The sequence below is a fragment of the Echinops telfairi genome, unplaced genomic scaffold (assembly GCF_000313985.2).
Source record: "Echinops telfairi isolate 266 unplaced genomic scaffold, ASM31398v2 ScPeMD7_5868;HRSCAF=6743_0, whole genome shotgun sequence".
Lineage (NCBI taxonomy): Eukaryota > Metazoa > Chordata > Mammalia > Afrosoricida > Tenrecidae > Echinops > Echinops telfairi.
The window spans coordinates 4479397-4487187 of NW_022109767.1; the positions used below are offsets into that span (position 1 = coordinate 4479397).

General features: G+C 42.4%; 1 non-coding gene across 1 annotated transcript; it reads left to right on the top strand.

Annotated features, from left to right (window-relative positions):
- Positions 1-5127: 5127 nt before the first annotated feature.
- LOC115871487 lies at positions 5128-5189 on the top strand. The gene has a single exon (XR_004047333.1). It is a non-coding gene; the product is annotated as a U7 small nuclear RNA (small nuclear RNA).
- Positions 5190-7791: the final 2602 nt, after the last annotated feature.

A 7791-nucleotide genomic window follows, 5' to 3' on the forward strand; every position in this document is an offset into this window, starting at 1 on the left:
GTCCAGATCCAGTCCCTAAGTCTAATATTAGCCCATATGTCTCACACAGCACATGTACTCACGCAGCCATGCAATAATGCTGAATACAGGAAGACCACAGGCCAGTGGGTGGAAACTCTTGTAGACCTTAGTGGTGGTCGAAGGATCTCAGTGCTGGCGTGGGTCTCCACATGACTCCTCCAGCTCCAGGGTCCTGGTTCCATCGGTGTGTCTCCATGTGGCTTGTCAACAGGAATGTCTCCCAGGGAGACAAGCTGAGAGTCTTTGTGTCCCACCCCCAGAGAAGAACAGAGGCATTCCTAGAATCATCAGGAAAAGGCCATGCCTCTACAAAGGTCTCATTGGCTATGGCCTGATGGACAGGCTAGACCCCACCCCTTCCAAGTTGACAGGAGGTTATGTAACTGCCACAGCTGTTGTAACTCATAGTGAGGGAGCTAGGCAGGCTGGAGCTGCTATTGAGGTTCTGAATAAAAGCAGATCCAGAGGTGAGTGGTGAAGGAAACACAGAAGAGGGCCTGTAGGATAAAAGGCTGATGAGGCAGGCAGGAGAAATCTGTTGTAGTTGCTAATGTTGGGTATCCCTGAGTAGATTCTGATTAATGGCCATCCATATGTGCAGAATGGAACTACTCCAACATTTTCAAGGCTGCTTCTTTCTGGAAGCAGATCTCAAGCCTTACCCAAGGCACCTCTGAATGGGCTTGAACCACTGACCTCTTGGTTAGCAGTCCGATGCTTAATTTTTTGTGCAACTCAGGAAAAGGCCATGTGTGTCCTGTGTCACCGGGTCTCAGTAAGATAAGGACAATGACAAATGAGGACAGTAGAGCTTCCAGGAGACCACTGAAGTTCTGGTGGGCTTGGAAAGAATCTATGCATCTGTGAATATTGGCATCTAAAACAAAAATCTCCAAACTGCCACGGAGTCAATGCCGACTCACAGTGATCCTAAAGAGCAGAGTAGAACTGTCCCCTGGGAGTTTCCTAGAGGGAAACTGCTTACAAGAGTAGCAAGTCCCATGGTAATCTCAAGGAGTGGTTGGTAGTTTCAAACTGCTGACCTTGCTCCTTGCAGTTCAACACGTAACACCTATGCCAAATAGGTTTTCTTTATTTTCATTGTTGCCAAGGGAATTCACCTAGCAACTCCCTACCAGAAGATGTAGGCTAATTCCATCTGTATACGCATCAGTCATCATTTTAGGAGTCCCTGGGTGGAGCAAAATGGGAGGGCAGGGGAAAGGAAATGGGTATTAACAAACTCAGGGACAAGGGAACAACAAGTGATCCAAAATCCATGGCAAGGAGGGTGTAGGAGGCCTGGTAGGATTTGATTAAGGGCAATGTAACTGAAAGGAATTACTGAAACCCAAATGAAGGCTGAATATGATAGTGGGACAAGAGGAAAGTAAAAGGAAATAGAGGAAAGAACTAGGAGGCAAAGGGCATTTATAGAGGTCTAAACATAGGCATAAATATATGCAAATATATTTACAAATGACTATGGGGAAATATATCTATGTGCATATATTCATAGGTTTAGCACTAAGGTAGCAGATGGACATTGGGCCTCTACTCAAGTACTCTCTCAATGCAAGAACACTTTTTTGTATTAAACTGGCATTCCATGATGTTCACCTTTCTGACACAATCCTGAAGACAAGGCAGGTGCATAAGCAAAGGTGATGAAGAAAGCTGATGGTGCCTGGTATTAAAAGATATAGTGTCTGGGGTCTTAAAGGCTTGAAGATAAACAACCAGCCATCTAGCTGAGAAGCAACAAAGCCCACATGGAAGAAACACACAATCCTATGTGATCACATGGTGCTGATAGGATCAGGTATCAGGCATCAAAGAACAATTAATCATATCATTGTGAATGAGGGGGAGTGCAGATTGGGAACCCAAGACCTATGTGCAGGCAACTGGATATCCCCTTACAGAAGGGTTTTTGGGAGGAGAAAAGCCAGTCAGGGTGCAGTGTAGCAATGATACAACATACATCTTTCCTATAGTTCTTTAATGCTTCCTCCCCCCTCCACACGCACAATCATGATCCCAATTTTACCTTACAAATCCAGCTAGACTAGAGGATCTACACTGGTAAAGATAAGAGCAGGAAACACAGAGAATCCAGGACAGATAAACCCCTTAGGACCAGTAATGAGAGTAGCAATACCAGGAGGGCAAGGGAAAGGTAGGGGGAGAAAGAGGGAACCAATCACAATGATCTACATAAAACCCCCTCCCTGGAGGATGAATAAAAGAAAAGTGGGTGAGTGGAGACATTAGTCAGTGTAAGATATGAAAAAAAATAATAAATTATCAAGGGTTTATGAGGGAGGGGGGCAGGGAGGGGGGTTGAAAAAATGAGGAGCTGATACCAAGGGCTCAAGTAGAAAGAAAATGTTTTGAGAATGATGATGGCAACAAATACACAAATGTGCTTGACACAATGGATGGATGGATGGACTGTGATAAGGGTTGTATGAGCCCCTGATAATATGATTTTTTTTAAAGGTATAAACTGCTAACTGAAAGTTTCGGCTGTTCAAATTCACCCAAAGGCACGTTGGGAGAAAGGCCTGCCTCTCTTCTAGAAAGACATCACAGCTTTGAAAACTGCGTGGAACAGTTAGTTATACAGGAGATTGTCATGAATCGGAGTGGATTTGATGGCAACTCTTGTTGTCTTGTTAGCCAATGTTCCATATTTTGGTAAGCTGCAGGCTAATGCACCCAACAGAGTCCATAAAAACATACGAACTTGAAAATGTGGTTCCTTAGCTGATGGTGCTTAAAATGGCTATGGGAAATGTATAGTGGTCCTGGTAAAATACTACTAAATATCAGAAAATCACGATTTCAATTTTCAGATCAGCAAGGACTTACACCTGGAGCTGTACAGGTTCGGGTTTTTCTATGCATCTTGCTTGGGTGTTGGGGGGAGCGGGGAAACTAATGAGGCTGGAGCATCTACCTGCTCTAGAGACAAGGCTTTGCGTTGTACAGGTGAAAGAGGACAATCCACACTTTTGTTTTTATTGGAAGGGATATTCGATGGGGATCCCATGTGAGCTGATACACACAGAGCAGAACTCCACCCCCTAGGGGTTTTCAAGGATGTGATACTTTGGAGATAGCTTGCCATATTTTCTTCCAATACATTTCTGGGTGGATTTAAACTGTCAACCTTTTAATCGGTAGTTGAGTGCTTAACTCTTTGCAGCGCCCGCGGACTCTGGAAGGTCTACTATGGACTCTCATCATCATAATAGAAAAAGAAGGAGATCAAGACCCTTCAATGGTTTGCTTAATATCACAAGTTAATCTCAGAGTTTACATTATAACCTCACATCTTCTCATCCGGTGCTATTTCAGGATTTCGTGTAGGGTTTTAAAAAGATTTAAGAGGTTTCCGCATTTATTCCTTTGGCTTATCAGAGACAAGTTGGGGGAAATAGCAATTGTGAATAAAATTTGATTCAAGTATTTTTAAACAGGTGCTTCCATCTGTAATGGGAGTGGGGGCGGGGGAGAGCCTTTCTCTAGGCAATTGAAGAAGAATACTATGTGAACAGAAATGCAAATTGGAGCATCATTCAGTGCCTTCTCTCTCTCCATTTTCTGAAAACTCCTTTGTTTCTAAGTAGAAATTAACTGGAGAAAAGAGCCCCTTTGCCTGAAAGGCAGGGCGCCCACTTTATCAGATTTTTGGTGCTGTCTCCCTCTCTCCTCCCACTTCTCTTAATGTCTGGAAGGTACAATTGTATTTTCCTATTGGCATTGCATTCTTAATTATGCAGTTGTCTCTTTATTTTGAAGAACTGCAGGGTATTCTCAGGGAAGGGAAAGAGGAAGCGAGAATTGGGGAGGAAGTAAGAAAGCGATGCATTACCTTTTGGACACTGTTCATCGTAGTAAAAAGCCACATGAAGCAAAGGAGAATGTCGAGCACTGCTGTTAAGCATAAAGCAAGGAAGAGACTCTGACTTTATTGTGAAGGGCACAGAGACGAAAACACTCATGGGTAGTGAACCATGTAGAGTGGAAAGAGACATGAGAATGAGAATCAGAGAGGTATCTTCACAAGTCCCATAAGAAGAAGGAAAAAGAATGCATGTTGTCATCTCTAGCGGAATGGATGGGATGAGCCAATATCAAACACAAAGTGCTTGTGGCCATTTTTAGCAACACCCTCTACTTCCCTTCTATAATTCAGGAGCAGTCTGAGTGTCACAAATATTCCTTTTCTTCCTCCTCCCCGCAGCCCCAACCTATGTGCAGTCGTTTCATCCTGATTCAAGTCCCTGAAGATCATGTTTTCCAAATGGACCCTTCCCTGGCCATCCTGATTAGCACAAAGACTGGAATACCAGGCCATCAATTTATAAGGGAAGAGATTATGGTGACTTTTATTTTCGGCTTTAATCTCAGGTTCATACCTGAAGCCTAAAGCTACAAACTCAGGAATAGATCAATGTCAAAGGTAGCGAAGGAGGTCAAACTGGATGCAGAGAGAGCTGGAGGCAACTGGAAATCATATCAGGGTAGCAGGGCACCATAATTGTACCTCATGAATACTTTACAAAGCAGGGACTCGAGGTCCCCAAACTATTTAAGGCTTTTATTGCTCTGCCAGGCAGCCTGCATAGAATCCTGACTGTCTGACATCAGCACCTTGAGGGCTCTCCGAGGTTGGTGGGGTTTTCAGTTCATTTGTTGTTCTGTCTATAGTAGAGAGGTGGAGTTTACAACAGAGACTTGGGTGTGCTTGCATGGGCTTCTGTCACTATTGATGGAAGATGCACATGGCTCCAGGTGGAAGTAGAAGACACTAACTCTATAGAGAACCAGCGCTCAAGAGATTTCCTTCTACCAATTCAAATGCCCTTCATGGATAAAGGTGTAAAGGAGATGACAAAGAAAGGAAGAATGAACAAGCAGGCAGGAAGGAAAGAGCACCCAAGGAATCAGGATGGGAGAGAAATGCAAGGTCCTTAGAGAAGAAGGGATTCAGACATTAGGAGAAGTTGGGTTATTATATGCAATTATAATTGCATTTACTCATGGAACTCAATTTTTCAACAGTAAAGTGCTTTCTGTATTTAATTATTAAAAATACAGTGTTACAGCTCTTTTAGAGTTTGTCTAGCAGGTTTTCTGGTTTTTACCGGAAAACCCCATAAAAACTGTTATTGTTACAAAGAATGATGCTATTAAATGAATGATAATAGCTCATGGGAATATATAATCGCTTGATTTCAACTTTTAGGGTGCACAATTTTACCTTTGATTTGTAAGGAAGATGCATAGCTCTTTTCTATAATTAAGTTTTTGATATGGGGAATGAAAAGAAGGAGAAGAAAATGACTAAGGGAGGAAATCTTCATGGATATGTGTGTAAAAAGGATTTATATGATGCGACAATAAAACAACAATACCAAACTCATCATTATTGAGTTGATTCATGGCTCGTAGCTACCTTAAAGGACAGGCTAGACCTGTCTCGTGGATTGTCAAGTCTGTAACTCTTTATAGGAGTAGAAAGACTTAGTTTCTTCCTGCTTGTGGCTTTGAACTGCTGACCTAGTGGTTAGCAGTCCAACGTGTAGCCCATTAAGCCACTAGGGCTTCATAGTGAACATTATTTTGTGTGCGATTTTAAATTTAGACATGGGATTCCGTAGCTATGAGAAACGCTCTTACACCGTATCAGCTTGCGAATATGGTTTACTTCAGATTGATCGCTTTACTCGTGATTCCAAAACCTCACCCTCACTGCTCTCAAGTCAATTCCAACTCACGCTGACCTGCTTTGGGACTGGGTTTCCGGGACGGTATCTCGGTACCGGATGGAAGTTCTTTTCTTTCTCATGTGGAATGGCCGGTGCCCTCAAAGTGTCTTTTGGGTTAGCAGCACAACCCAGAGTTCACTATGCCACCAGGTCTCCTGAAGAGGTTTTGTCGGCCTTGGAGTATTGGCTCTCAGAGGAGGGAAAGGGCTTATTCATGACAGAATTCAGGAGTTTCTGCTTGGTACCACAGAGTGATCGTCTGATAGCAAACTTTTTCAATGCCAAGTGATGCCAGCTTCTTAAATATAAAAGATCTTGTGAGCAGTCGGCTACTTTGTGTATTTTATTTCCCAAAGTGCATTGTTCCTTCGATATAGAACAGAAGCAACAACGACAAACCAGCAAATAAAAAAAGTTTGTTTCTGTTTTTCCATATTTTATAGCCTGCAGACCTTAGGAGGAGGAGGAGGAAGAGGAGTAATGGTAGCATCAGCATGTCCCCTGTGGCCTTAAATCTATTTTTGAGTGCATTCTTGCAAATTGCCTCAAAAATGAAATACAAGCACCACACAATAAATGCCACGATAAATTCTAAATATAAAATTTTAAACAAGACTACTGGTATTGCGTCGATTGCAACTTCCAGTGACCCTACAGGACATAGTGTAACTGCCCCGCAGATCTTTCAGGACATTGCCTCTCACATTGTTCTTCTTGGGACTGGTTGGTGGGTTTTGGCCTCTGATCATTTGTTTAGCAATTGAGATCTTACTGCTTCATGGGAATGCTTGAATGGGACTGACCTCTCAATGGTGACTCACAGCGCCCCCCAAGGCAGAGTAGAACTGTTCCATGGGGTTCATGAGACGATACAATGTTACAGAAGCTGATTGCGTGGTCTTTCTCTCACACATGACACTATGCCTCAGTATAATGATGCATAAGGTGCACACACTTAGGCACCATCAAAATGCTTTAGTCAGATGACAAAATCACTTGAATAAATTGTTTTTCCCTTTCAGCCCCCTCCCTTTACTCTTCACAGAATTTAACATCTATTGATCTAATCTTTGTGTCATGGGAAAATGCTTGCACAATTATTTCAATTAAGAAATAATAATGCAACCCACTGTCATTTTTACTTGCTGGAATTCTGTAGAAATTATGCACGAGAAAATCGTGGAAAGCATATAGGATGTATAACGCTCATACTAGCTGACTAGCAGATGATGGATTAGATGAGGGTTTCATTTTTTTCGTCATGTTTCTATGGATTTTCCAAATTTTCCAAAATGAATGTACTGCCTTTATAATACATCATTCTTTAATGAGGATATATTGCTGGTGTTATTTCTACCCAAGTGGAAAGGCAAGTGAACACTGTATTTCATGCCACAACGGCTACTTCTCTTGAGGGCTCTCTGAAACCTTATACATCAGTGTGATTTCTCCATTGGTGTTTTCTGCTCTTTTCCTGCAGCTCATCTCGTTGATGACTCAGAACTACATCTGGGTTGAACCGTCAGCACTGCTAACCACCTTCCATCAGGTCAAGTATGGGTTCTAGTTTTCTTGACAAAATATGTACAGATTCAGAGACCCATCCTTTCCCTTTAAAGCAACCATCCTGATCTATATATTTTTAACCGATGACAAGGAGCTGTATGTGACCTCCTCCCTGGGGGACAGACAACAGAAAAGTGGGTGAAGGGAGATGTCGGACAAGGCAAGATATGACCAAATAATAATTTATAAATTATCAAGGGCTCATGAGGGAGTGGGCAGCGGGGAGGGAGGGGGAAAATGAAGACCTAATGCCGGGGGCTTAACTGGAGAGGAAATGTTTTGAGAATGATGAGGGCAATGAATGTACAAATGCGCTTTACACAATTGATGTATGTATGGATTGTGATAAGAGTCGTATGAGCCCCTAATAAAATGATAAAAAAATAACATGACACCATTCAAAATACACAAAACTGATCACACT